The sequence below is a fragment of the Neophocaena asiaeorientalis genome, unplaced genomic scaffold (assembly GCF_003031525.2).
Source record: "Neophocaena asiaeorientalis asiaeorientalis breed wild unplaced genomic scaffold, Neophocaena_asiaeorientalis_V1.1 scaffold649, whole genome shotgun sequence".
NCBI lineage: Eukaryota > Metazoa > Chordata > Mammalia > Artiodactyla > Phocoenidae > Neophocaena > Neophocaena asiaeorientalis.
Genome location: NW_020173202.1, coordinates 1131640 through 1145835, shown reverse-complemented (window position 1 = coordinate 1145835; position 14196 = coordinate 1131640). Strand labels below are relative to the sequence as shown.

General features: G+C 46.1%; 1 pseudogene; it reads left to right on the top strand.

Moving 5' to 3' along the window:
• Positions 1-2921: 2921 nt before the first annotated feature.
• LOC112399639 (methionine adenosyltransferase 2 subunit beta-like) lies at positions 2922-13931 on the top strand (annotated as a pseudogene).
• Positions 13932-14196: the final 265 nt, after the last annotated feature.

Here is a 14196-nt window from a genome sequence, read left to right as displayed (position 1 = left end):
ATGCTGTGTACATGAGGCAAACTTTGGATCCAGAGATACAAACAGGCTGAAAGGAAAAGGTACATCATGCAAGCAGCTACCATCAGAGCAAGAATGGTTATACTAATATCAGGCAAAATGATTTTAAAAGGACAAAAAAAAATTGCTAGAGATCAAGAGGGACATAATGATAAAAGGTTCATCCATCAGGAAGACGTAACAATCACCTAATAAGAGAATTCCAAAATACAGGCATTTTGGACAGAATGAGAGAATTGAAGGAAGGAATAGATTGTTAAACAGTAATAGTTGAAGATTTCAATGCCCCTTTTTCAATAATGGATAGAAAAACTAAGAATAAGATCAAGGAAACAGAAAACTTGAACAGCACTACTAACTAACTAGACTTAAAAGACGGCTATAGAACATGCTACCTAACAGCAGGAGGATACACCTTCTTAAGTGCACATGAAACATGCTCCAAATGCAAACCCAAACCACACTGTGATACGACTTCACATCCACCAGAACTGCTACACTGAAAAAGAGAAACAGGCCTTCCCTGGTGGCGCAGTGGTTGAGAGTCCGCCTGCCGATGCAGGGGACGCGGGTTCGTGCCTCTTTGACATAAATCACAGCAAGATCTTTTTTGATCCACCTCCTAGAGTAATGGAAATAAAAATAAACAAATGGAACCTAATGAAACTTAAAAGCTTTTGCAAAGCAATGGAAACTACAAACAAGACAAAAAGACAACCCTCAGAATGGGAGAAAATATCTGCAAACAAATGAATGGACAAAGGATTAATCTCCAAAATATATAAACAGCTCATGCAGCTCAATATTAAAAAACCAAACAACCCAATCAAAAAATGGGCAGAAGACCTAAATGGACATTTCTCCAAAGACGACATACAGATGGCCAAGAAGCACATGAAAGGGTGCTCAACATCACTAATCATTAGAGAAATGCAAATCAAAACTACAATGAGGTATCACCTCACATCAGGTCAGAATGGCCATCATCAAAAAATCTGCAAACAATAAATGCTGGGGAGGGTGTGGAGAAAAGGGAACCCTCTGGTGGGAATGTAAATTGACACAGCCACTATGGAGAACAGGATGGAGGTTCCTTAAAAAACTAAAAACAGAACTACCATATGACCCAGCAATCCCGCTCCTGGGCATATACCCTGAGAAAACCATAATTCAAAAAGACACACACACCCCAATGTTCACTGCAGCACTATTTACAATAGCCAGGTCATGGAAGCAACCTAAATGCCCATCGACAGACAAATGGATAAAGAAGATGTGGCACACATATACAACGGAATATTACTCAGCCATAAAAAGGAACGAAAGTGGGTCATTGTAGAGACGTGGATGGATCTAGAGACTGTCATACAGAGTGAAGTTAAGTCAGAAAGAGGAAAACAAATATCGTATATTAACACACGTATGTGGGACCTAGAAAAATGGTACAGATGAACTGGTCTGCAGGGCAGAAATGGAGACACAGATGTAGAAAACAAACGTATGGACACCAAGAGGGGAAAGTGGCGGGGAGGTGGTGGTGATGGGATGAATTGGGAGATTGGGATTGACATGTACACACTCATATGTATAAAATGGGTAACTAATGAGAACCTGCTGTATAAAAAATAAATAAATTTCAAAACTTCAAAAATAAAATAAAATCATATCCACCTTCATCTCACACACACACACACAAATGAGTGTTGGCGAGCACGTGGAGAAACTGCAAGCTTGTATGTGGGACCTAGAAAAATGGTACAGATGAACTGGTCTGCAGGGCAGAAATGGAGACACAGATGTAGAAAACAAACGTATGGACACCAAGAGGGGAAAGTGGCGGGGAGGTGGTGGTGATGGGATGAATTGGGAGATTGGGATTGACATGTACACACTCATATGTATAAAATGGGTAACTAATGAGAACCTGCTGTATAAAAAATAAATAAATTTCAAAACTTCAAAAATAAAATCATATCCACCTTCATCTCACACACACACACAAATGAGTGTTGGCGAGCACGTGGAGAAACTGCAAGCTTCGCAGACTTCTGGCAGGGATGTAAATGATGCAGCTGCTGTGGAACGCAGTTTAGCAGTTCCTCGCGATACTAAGCATGGGGTTATCATACGACTCAGAAAGTCCACTTCCTCGCGATACTAAGCATGGGGTTATCATACGACTCAGAAAGTCCACTTCCTCGCGATACTAAGCATGGGGTTATCATACGACTCAGAAAGTCCACTTCCTCGCGATACTAAGCATGGGGTTATCATACGACTCAGAAAGTCCACTTCCTCGCGATACTAAGCATGGGGTTATCATACGACTCAGAAAGTCCACTTCTAGGCATGCACTCAGGAGAAAACGTTCTCCCAGAAACTTGCATGTGAATATTGTGCGAATATTCTTAGCAGTATTATTCGTAACAGCAAAAAGTGGAGACGACTCAAATGTCCATCAGCTTACGAACTGACATATCAAATATGGTATATCCATACAGAGTATTATTCGGCAATGAAAAGAACTAAAGTGGTGATAGATGCCGCGACATGGATGAACCCTGAAAACGTTATGCTAAGTGAAAGCAGGCAGTCACGAAAGAACACATATTATAACATATCGTATAATTCCATTTATAAAAGAGGCAACTCTCGAGAGTCAGGGAGTGCTTGTCTTGGGGGAAGGTCGGAGGGGTGGGGAAAAGGGAGAACGACTGCCAGTGGGTATGCGGTTCTTTTTGGTGGTGATGAAAATATTTTAAAACTGACTGTGGTGACGGTGGCACAACTCTGTGAATAGACTAAAAACTGTTGAACACTTGACATGGGTGAACTGCATGGTGTGTACGTATCTCAATAAAGCTGTTTAAATTACTGGAAAGTGAGAGGAGCTGCATTACGGCATGTTCCGGCCTGCAATGCACACCCTGACCATCTTCTGGCCCCGAAGTTTGTCTCAGCTATTCCAGCTTGTTCTTCGGTGAGTTACACCCAGCAACTGGGTGTGGGACCGTAGGCTGCAGAGAAAATATTTCTGTATTTCTGCATGGTTAGGGCTTACGGAACAAATTTTACTGGGACCTTGGACAAAGGGCAGGTCTTTACTGAATAGAGATTCACCTTTCTCATGATCTGTGCTTACATTTCAAAAGGGTTTGAGACCCTGGAGCCGTGGAGATATTCCAGCAGTCTCTCCTCCTGGAGACATTTAATTACATTCCAAAGAGTAAGAACCCAGGAGCCTTCCCCCTTTCTTCCTGAGGAGGATTTACTTATACTGGGAGAGTCGAGTCGCTTTCCCTCTCTCAGGAGGAGAGAGGAACAATGTGCGTATAAGCCTGTAGATTCTTATTTCCGGGTTTCTTACCTACAGTACAGACCCCCGAAAGGGGTAAGGTGACAGCAATCTGGCCCTCACCACCTCACCACAGAAGGGGAAACACTAGAGCAAAGGAAACAAATCTGGTTATCACTCTTAGGGATAATCAGTCCCCACCCAGGAAACCCCAGCTCGACTTTCAGGACAACACAAATAAACACGGGCGTGGAAAAATTACCAAGGTGTGTCCACTCCGGCCCTGCCCTCGCCACCATCAGAATCAAGTCTAGGCCACCGTACAGATTTCAACCAAAACTTCAATGCAAATCACTACCCGATGTGTCTGCAGTGAGCAGCCCCACTCCTCAGACTCCACAACTCGCTCTCTGAACTACGTCCTGGTTCTGCCGGTAGATAGAAGCCCTGCTCATCTTGTCAGAAAATGCTGAGGTCCCGCCTCTACAACTTACACAGTCTTACCTGTAAAACAGGAACAAGTAATTCCCCCTGAGCTGTTGGGAGCATCTGTCACTGACCTATAGGGACGGCGGTGACTGAAACAAAGTTCCTGCCTGGTGAACTCCCATCCTCCTGGGAGAGCGCTCCACCAACTGAAAAGGTTGTCTTCAGCTGCTTTTGTCTGTTACTATGAGTGGCGGTTATTAGTAACAGCCATTAGTAACAGTTCCCAATGCAAATCATTTGTTTTAAGAGGCAAGGTAAAAACAAATGAGAATACATCTATCATTCCTTACATTTCTGTGGTATGTACTAAACAGTCTTGCTGGCTGAGAAACTTTCAGGGAGGGGTCTTTATAAACGTCAAATTTAATGCAGTCTGATTTCTGATGAAGGAGTAAAGGCAGTTCGGTGGAGAAGGGACAGTTTTTTCTCCAATGGTGCTCGAACAACTGAGCATCCAATATGTATAGGGTTGGCCAAGAAGTTTGTTCGGGTTTTTCCATATGATGTTATGGAAAAAATAAAATTAAAAAATAAAAATCCTGCTGCGGTACCACCAGGCTGTGTCTTTACCCATCTTCCTAGGCTCCTGGCTGGTTTTACGCCTGATTCTCACCCTGTATCTTTCCAAGAAACTGCATTTCTGTCTAAGTTAGGGATAGACTGAGACTGTTGTCTGCAACCAGGAAGCTTGCCATTGAACCAGAGGGTACAAAGCAAGCAGCTGACGGCAGCAGGCTGCCGAGTGCCTCTGTGACGCTGAAACCCCTGGAGCAGGCATGATGCCCGGGAGACGGCCAGATGTGTCCCTCTGGACGGGTGGCCAGGAGGCTGCATGCCCGCTGCGTGAAGGCTTGTGAGAACGGGGAGGAGATGGGTGCCAACGGCGCTGCGGACTCTCCCACCAAAGGTTCTCAGGATTCGAGTTTCATGAAGAAACTTTCAATATTTCTCATTTGATCTACAGAATCTGCTCAAATTTCAGACGCCTACATATTTTCAATGACCAACGCTCCTTGATAACAGACTTAAACTGTTTTTCTGTCTCCACTGTTTTCTGTTGGCTAGACTCCTAGCCTATTGACTAGGGCAGGGCCTCGCTTAGCAGCCTGTAACATCTGGGATTACCTTCTGCTAGAGGAGGGATACGAAATGACCTATACAAAGTTAGCTATAAACATACATACTCTGAAGAGACACAAGAGCCCAGCAAACTATAAATTTTAAAAGTCTGACAGATCGGCCGGCCCGGACCTAGGGGAGGAGGGCCGAGGGCGCTGGAGTGAAAACAAGTCTGCGGCGACGCCAACACGGCGGGCACGGCGGGCGGGAGACAGAGCTCTGTATCCACTTCGTCCCCGTGAACTGCCCTTTGGTGAAGGAGGAAGTGAGCAGCCCCAACTGGCGGGTTCCGATTACTGGTGCCACCAGGCTTCTTGGCAGAGCTGTGTACTGAGAATTTCAGCAGAGTAATCGGCATGCCGTGGGCTGTGGTTTTAGAAGAGCAAGACCCAAATGTGAGCAGCTTAATCTCTTGGAGTCTGAAGCAGTTCATCACATCACTTATGACTTTCAGCCCCATGTCCCAGTACATTGTGAGGCAGAGAGGCCAGATGTCGAAAATCAGCCGGACGCTGCCTGGCAACCTGATGTCGATGCTTCCGGGAACTCGGGGAAGAAAGCTGCTGCAATCGGAGCATTTCTAATCTACATTAGCTCCGGTTATTTTTTGCTGGAACAAGCCCACCTTATGGAGAGGAAGACGTACCATGTCCCCTAAATCTATATGGCAAAACAAAACTAGAAGGAGAAAGGGCCGTCCTGGAGAACAATTTAGGAGCTGCTGTTTTGAGAATTCCTGTCCTGTATGGAGAAGTTGAAAAGCTTGAGGAAAGTGCTGTGCCCGTTGTTTGATAAAGTGCAGTTCAGCAACAAGTCTGCGAACAGGGACCACCGGCAGCAGCGGTTCCCCACACACGTCAAAGATGTGGCACTGTGTGTCGTCAGTTATCACAGGAGAGGATGCAGGATCCATCAGTTAACGGAACCTTTCACTGGTCTGGCAATGAGCAGATGACTAAGTATGGAACAGCACGCGCAACTGCACACGCCTTCAAGCTCCCCAGCAGCCACTTACGACTGATAACTGACAGTCCTGTCCCAGGAGCACAACAACGTCTGAGAAACGCTCAGCTTGACTCCTCCAAATTGGAGACCTTAGGCATTGGCCAGTGAACACCATTTCGAATTGGAATCAAAGAATCACTCCGGGGCTTCCCTGGTGGCGCAGTGGTTGGGAGTCCGCCTGCCGACGCGGGGGGCGTGGGTTCATGCCCCGGTCTGGGAGGATCCCACATGCCGCGGAGCGGCTGGGCCCGTGAGCCATGGCCGCTGAGCCTGCGCGTCCGGAGCGCGGCGGGAGAGGCCGCAGTGGTGAGAGGCCCGCGTACCGCAAAAAAAAAAAAAAAAATCACTCTGGCCTTTCCTCGTTGACAAGAGATGGAGACAAACGGCCTTTCATTAGCATTACGTGTGTTGTCGCTGTTGTTTAAACGAGAAGTATGTGGCACTTTTTATAAAGAGAAAAGGAAACCGTTCTGAACCAGCGCTCTCTAATTGTGACTCATGGTCTCTCAGGTGAACGATGCTCTCGCACTGGTGAAACTAAGGAAACCAAGGACAATAATGCCTTGTTTGAAGCAATGAGTTTTCTGTTGATCATTCCGTTCTGGCTTAACTTGCTGTTTGAACATAGTAAATTATGATTCTCAAATATTTGGGAGCCAGGATGAAACACGTCTGCTGTAGACTTTTTTTTTGGGGATGAAATGCATTGTTCATTCCTACAAATAACCTCTACATTTTCAGGACTTTTGCATCTGTTGGTCCTTTTATGTTTTAAAGTGTGTTAAATAGTATAAAACTCATTGGTGTTCATTATTTGCTTTGCTTGAGCTCAGATCAAAATGTCTGAAGAAACTTTATTTTTGCTATTTAAGTGTAGTTTTTACGCTTGAGATGTTTCAACTGTTATGTATATTGGAACTCCTGCAGCTTGATGCCTCCTGCTTTTGTAGCGGTGAACGGTGAGCAACGTGTGTATGTGTATGTATTTTTTTAATATGTCTGAAACTGTCCTTTTCACTCCATGTCACCAAGTGATATTCCATATGTGTGGTTATACTAATAGTAATGGGCCTTGTAAGTCTTTTGACCATTCATGAATAATAATAAATAGGTACTGGTGGCATGGTAAAAATATAAAAAATAAAAATAAATAAATCTGATAAATACCACAAACATCACAAAATACAGGAAAATACATACTTTCATTAACTGCCTGCTGTATTTTTGTAATACGTTCTTCCCACATTGCTTTAACGGCACACTTTCTGGTATCACCTCTTCATATCACAATGACTTTTAAAAACATCTTCCTATGGAGATAAAAAAATAATTTTACTCTAGAATGACTGATCAAAATGGTTTTTCAGTTACTGACATATTTTAAGAGTTTCATCGATGGATGAATTCAATTACAATTCATTTTGGAAATGTCATGCATGTTAAGTTTTAGAACTGGGCTTCCCTGGTGGCGCAGCAGTTGAGAGTCCACCTGCCGATGCAGGGGCCACGGGTTCGTGCCCTGGTCCGGGAAGATCGCCCATGCCGCAGAGCGGCTGGGCCCGTGAGCCATGGCCGCTGAGCCTGCGCATCCGGAGCCTGTGCTCCACAACGGGAGAGGCCACAACAGTGAGAGGCCCGCATACCACAAAAAACAAAAAACAAAACAAACAAAAAAAAAAGTTTTAGAACTGTCAAATTTTGGAAACCTTTTTCGAGTTCTTTTTTCACATGAGTTTGGAATTTATAGCGTTTCAGTTTTTTTTCAGTGACTAGTAACATTTTAGTAACATACATGCTCTCTTTTAATTACGTCCATTCACCAGTTTTTCATTAATGTTCTCGTCATACAGCATGTCATAGTGTTATATGGTCTTCATCAACATTTTGTGTCAAATCGGTAGTAAATCTAAATGTTTTTACAGTGTATTTATACGATGCACTCCTCTTCATTCATTGGGTTATCGAATAAGACAAGAGCCTAGTGATTATTTCTATTCAAAATCTAACTCATGAATTACTACGTTTGGTACGATCTGAGAAAGTATCCTGTTACAATTAGCTTTTAACGTCGGGATAACTTCTGACGTTCCATCATCTTCACCACACAGACCCCCAGCAGTAAGACTGAACAAAGACGCTCATCCTGTAAATCCAAGCTTGAACCTCACCCCTTAACAGCTCAGTCTGTAGTGCACTAAGAAATTACCTTTTAATCCCATAATTCTCTTGTGAAAGGAATTACAACACATTTTGGGGTGTTAAAATCATAGTTGATGTAAATTTTTATGGCAAACCGTGACTTTTCAAACAGTCTGGGTGTTTTTCATTCCATTACCACACCAGGTCTCCTTTAAGTGGTGTGCAGTCACAGCTAGAAACGCCCGTCGGGACACCACTGACAGGGACACAAGGAAAACCCAGACCATGAACACGTTACACTGCGGGTAGCTCGTGGGTGGGGGCGGAAGAAGGCTTGGTGGGAAGTGGCATCTGAATCAGGCCTCGGGAGAGGAACAGAAATTCATCTGCCATTACCCAAGGCACCCTCTCTTCTCCTTGCCCTCCACATCCAAGTTAAACTACGTCCTGTGACTCCTACCTTCTTAGTGAAAAAAAATTAATATTTACTGAGTATTATTTGCCAAGAACACCGCTCAACACTCTGTATACGTTACTTATGTTACACAACAACCGCCCCGTTCGGTCAGGCAGTACTCACTCCCCCTTGTACGGATGGGCAGACTGAGAACATTGATAAGTAACTCGCCCGACAGCACTCAGCCAGGAAGTGAGGTGTCCAGGATCCTGATCTGTGCGGTGGCTGCAACATGTACACCCAATCCCTCTGCTACTCAGCCCCCTGCACCTCCGCTGCCCCCACGCTTCCTTGCTGGTGACACCCTTCCTCCTCAGAAGGGCCCTTGGCTCATTCCCCGTGAGTCCGGCAACCCTGGGCAGAACCCATCAGCCCACCAGTTTCCAGGGAACCAAAGTCCAAAGATCATCTCGAACAGCATCTTTCTGGTGGTCCTGCTGTAACCTTCTCACAGGGCCCGTGAGCAGCACGCAGCGGCACAGATGTGGCATTTCCCAAGTCCCCGTTACCGACTGTGCACAGAGCGTGCGCACACCGGCACGGCACCTGGCCCCCAGCACCTTAAACGTTTGTAAACATCTGCTGGAATTCTGGTATACTTCCCCCACAACGGGATGTGCAGGGAGTCAAAGGGACAGAAGACAAGTACCTGGCACACCGAGGAGACAAGACACTTGCTTCCTCTAACCTGGGCCTTGAAAGAGGAGAAAGCGTAAGCATAGCCCAGGTGTGTGCAATGGGGAAGAGGGGTCAGGGAAGGTGGCACCCCAGCCAAACAGCCAACGCACCTGGGGCTGCAGGAGCGCCTGCCGTCGAGACCCAACACCAGACTAAGGACGGTGGGTGCAGCACAGCATTCTGTATACCAAAATTTCAACGTAAGGTCAGATAAAAAGTCACACGTCACATGGACTGAGACAGAAAGGGGAGAGAAATGCTAAATGCCTTAAGTAAAAAGGGAACTCATTCATCAAAAATTTCCATTTCGGAAGAGCTACCATTCAGTTTTACAAACTATAAATGATTTAAAAGAGAGTTTAAGATCCATATCCAATAGTCTAGTGATTTATAAAACATGCCCAAATTGGCTTTTAGCAACTAGAAGTGTTTGAAAATTAAACATTTACGGGAAAAATAATTTCATTATCAAACCGGAAGATTTCATAAATTGCCAAAACAACAAACTCAGGTGAAAATATCAGAAATGACCCCTGTATATAAGGCATGGCCCAGACACCTCTATCCTGCTTGCTCCCCTGTCCCTATTCCTCTCCATCCACCCTGAGATGCAGGCCCGGGAACCCCCTGCCCTCTCTTCTCCTTCATTGGTTCCGGGGAAGCAGGCCCGACTTTACCCAGAGTCACCATTCTGCAGAGGCAAAGCCCTGGTAAAGGCCCAGCGTGCTCCAGAAGGTGGGGAGGGGTCCACAGGTCCCCTCCCACTGCCGGTAGCAGCACAGACTGCCCCGCAGAGACGTGACGGGAGCCTGATGCCACATGAGAGGCCAGACCCATCTTACCTTGCTTTGCGATCCATTTCCTACAAGGCAGGAAGGTTGCTTTTTTTTTTTTTCCATCAGGGTAGAAATTCTATGCTCAAAATTCATTTTCCCTCCTAACTGTAGTTATTGCTCTATTACTTGTAGCATCCGGTCAGGCAATTTCATTCTCATTCCTTTAAAATGATCTTGGAAGAGTCTTTTTTTCACACTAATCAGGATCCACGCAGCCGTGGGCCTGGCTTTCACTCATCCAGACACTCAGGTGTCTCTGAACCTATGCACGTTTCTGCCAATGTTTCCTGCCTCAGTTTTAACCCTGTGGATGGACACATAGCTGCTGCAGTCCTTAGTCAATCCTCTGTCCACATCTCCTGACCATTCTGTTTCCACCTTGGTCTTTTTGCTACACATGCAGGGAGTCTTTTACCTTTGAGGTTACTAATTTTTTTCTTTTTGCATTATCCCATCATTCAATCCGTCCATCGAATGACTTGGCGCAACAACTTTTTAATCAAAAATCATTCTGGGGGCTTCCCTGGTAGCGCAGTGGTTAAGAATCCGCCTGCCAATGCAGGCAGGGGACACAAGTTCGAGCCCTGGTCCGGGAAGATCCCACATGCCGCGGAGCAACTAAGCCCGTGTGCCACAACTACTGAGCCTGTGCTCTAGAACCCGCGAGGCACGACTACTGAGCCCGTGTGCTGCAACTACTGAAGCCCGCGCGCCTAGAGCCCGTGCTCCGCAACAAGAGAAGCCACCGCAATGAGAAGCCCGCGCACCACAGCAAAGAGTAGCCCCCACTCACCACAACTAGAGAAAGCCCGTGCGCAGCAACGAAGACCCAACGCAGCCAAAGATAACTAATTTTAAAAGATCATCTTGACTGCACCATTTTCATAGCGGCCTTTTTTAGGTACAAACGTTCTCAAATCTCAAGTAGTGCAATTAGGTTTTTACTTTAAAATTACTTTGTTCTCTGAATCGCTTCCCCCAAGAAAAGCCATTCTGCTGGTTCATCTCAGCCTTCGTCACACGCTGTTCACTCTCCTCCTCCGTCCAGTGTGGATGACCCAGGAGAGTGCATTTCCTCTGCACTTGTTTCCACCAAATACGCCCCTTCGTACCATGGGGGCTGGCAGTGTAGACCGTGTCAGGAGGGCGGGGTGGGTTAGTGTGCAAGGGTAGAGACCAGGTGGGGTCCCAGGCAGCCCGAGGCCGAGTCCAGGAGGGTCTGCACCTGGGCCGTGGGGCGTGCTCTTCCCCAGGTGAGCGCTGCCCTCCGGCACGTCCAACGGGGCCGTCAGTGCACGACCTCGAACCCCGCTGCTGCCCTGTGCCAGTGTCCACACTGAGCCGCAGACAGGAGGCCTGCCCACGTCCGTCCGGAGCAATGCTCCGACCAGCCCGGGGGGGCGGGTGGGGCAGCCAGGCCCGCTGTCCCTGAGCCACTCCTCAGACTTGAAGCAGGGGCCTCCCTGGGTTCAGGGTAAGGTCAGCTGTCCCCCCGAAAGCGTGCCGTGTCGTCCTCGGGCGGCAGCTGCCCAGCCCCAGCCTGCGCTTCCCAGACCCCTGGATCTGTGCATGTGGTCGCCTTGGATCCTCACCAGACACGTACTGGGGCCGACTTCTGCTCCAGGCACCAGGGATACACACTGCTTACAAAGTCCCTTCTCCAACGGAGCTTATGGATGATAACCCAGCGCATCTCAGACACCAATGAGAGATGAATAAAATACACAGGGCAAACGTGACAGTGACGGGAGGGAAAACGGGCATCCCCTTCCGGCTAGAGCTTCTCTGAGAACGAGCCGGAAACAAGCCAGCCCGGCAGGATTCGGCGGGCAGGACGATCCAGACAAGGAGAGGCAGATACACCCCGAGACAGGACCCACCTTGGCAGCTCGCAGGTGCTGTGCGGCGCTGGGGCGGGGAGCGAGGAAAGAGGGGCGAGGGGCAGAGGCAGGCGGCGGCCATCGGGGCAGGACCAAGGTCAGCACAGCTGGGGCCTGGTTACTGTCAGTACGAAATACAAAGGGCGTGAGCTTTCGCTCACTTCAGTCATCATCAATAAAACGAGACTTTTATTGACATCTGACACACAAACAAACATCTGAAAAACTCCACCGTACAATACAGGTTTTACCATAAAAACGTATTTCCTGGGTTAATGTTTCAATATGTACTTCTCAACAAAAAGAAAACGCTCATCACCCTCAAAACCTTCTATCTAATCAAGGGACACATGTGGAAACAGAGCTCTTTTTCACAGCTGAATTTTAAGCTATTAAAACTATCGGATCAGATGTATGTATTGCTGATGACAAAGCGAGTCTCATAGTTGGCATTTTCTCCCCATCCTCCCAGATACCATAAAAAGATCAGATTCTGTGGGTAACAGAAAAATGACAGATTTCAGACGCTACTATTCAAAAGTTTTCTGCAAAATTAAAGCGCCACGCCCCGATGCTCCTTCCATTGAAATGATTTCAAATCACTGCACAGAAATCTAGCTCCTATCAAATAATATCAAAAATAAATCACACATTTGACACAGATTCCAGAGGGCCAGAACAGAACCACAATCTTTATAGAAAATGACTTTTTACAGAGATGACATCCAAGGAAATACATTTTACAGCGAGCACACTGGGGGACTTTTAGCAACAGACGACACCTTCACGCGGCGCTATTTCCTCACATGAAACAAAAAGCCTGACCGAGACTGAGATCACGGCCCACAGACTGAGGGCAGCTTGGCAGAGCGGCTCCCAGGCTGCCCTGGCCCACATTCTGTCCTGCTTCCTCTTGGTGTTCATGGCTCAGCTTCACTTAAATTGTATAAAATCAGATTCTAATGTCACATAACCTTGATCCATACATGATCACTTCCCTTTACATTTCGGAGCCTAGTAAATATTTCTGAAATGTTTAGACTAGTATGCAATGAAAAACTAACATTAGACAAACCACAAAGTCTGTTCACTTCTTGAGATCAATGAATTAGGTCTAATTTGCTCCTTTTATTAATAAAGGTGACAATATAAAGCTTTAATTTAACTGAAATTAAAAAGTACAAAATTTAACACAATCACAGCTTTACTTACATCAACATGAACATGCATGCATCACTTCCAATTGTTCTTTTTGATACTTCAGGATCAGTAATGTCAGCAACCTACATAAATAGCAGCACAATGGATAGAATGTAAACGAGACTGCCTGAAATTCTATCATTGGCTCAACTTTTAAGGGTTACAATGAAACTATGTACAGTGTATAAAGCTTGTCAAACTGGATATGGTCTTAGGCCATTACTACTGTTACAGTCCAATTTGGATTTTAATATAACCAACTTATAGATCTGAAATAAAAGCACTGCTTAATGGTTTCAGATGCATTTTGGTGTTTAATATGTTTCAAGGCATCTTTACAAATAATAAATTATGACTATGACAAGGAGAACCTGTGAATAAAGCTTCTTACATGGACATAGCGTGGCGACTGCAAGTGCTGTCAGAGACAATCCCACGAATCAAAAGTCATAACCACATCTGGATTTTAATCTTTAGAACAAGCAAAACTAAGTAGCACACACGAGTATTTTAATATAACCTTAATGGTCTAACAAACCTTCCAAACGGAAGGAAATATAAAAGAAAGTCAACCTATCAAATGTAACTTACAGTGATGGGCTTCAGGACTGCAGAAATCCCAGGCCACCTGCCAACTACCTGCAGGACCACCTGCTGCCGAACGCGCTGACTGCAGACGGACCACCTGCTGCCGAAGTGCCTGACCCCAGGCGGCTGCCCCACAGGTGCGCACGCGGAGCTTTGGGACCCTACGGCTTTACTGGCGCCTTCGTTACGCGCTTTACACTGGCATTTCACAGACTCGCTCCTCGTAGCGAATTTGAGCGTAATCAACTTCCATAGAGAAGCACGCACCTAAACCAAATTAAGAATACTGAATCTTCCACGCATGGTCTCAAATAGGAGTATTTTGTTTAGTATAATGAAAAGTTAATTTTTTTTTTTTTTTTTTTTTTTTTTGCGGTACGCGGGCCTCTCACTGTTGTGGCCTCTCCCGTTGCAGAGCACAGGCTCTTGAAGCGCAGGTGCAGCAGCCATGGCTCCTCCCGGGCCCAGCCGCTCCGCGGCACGTGGGATCTT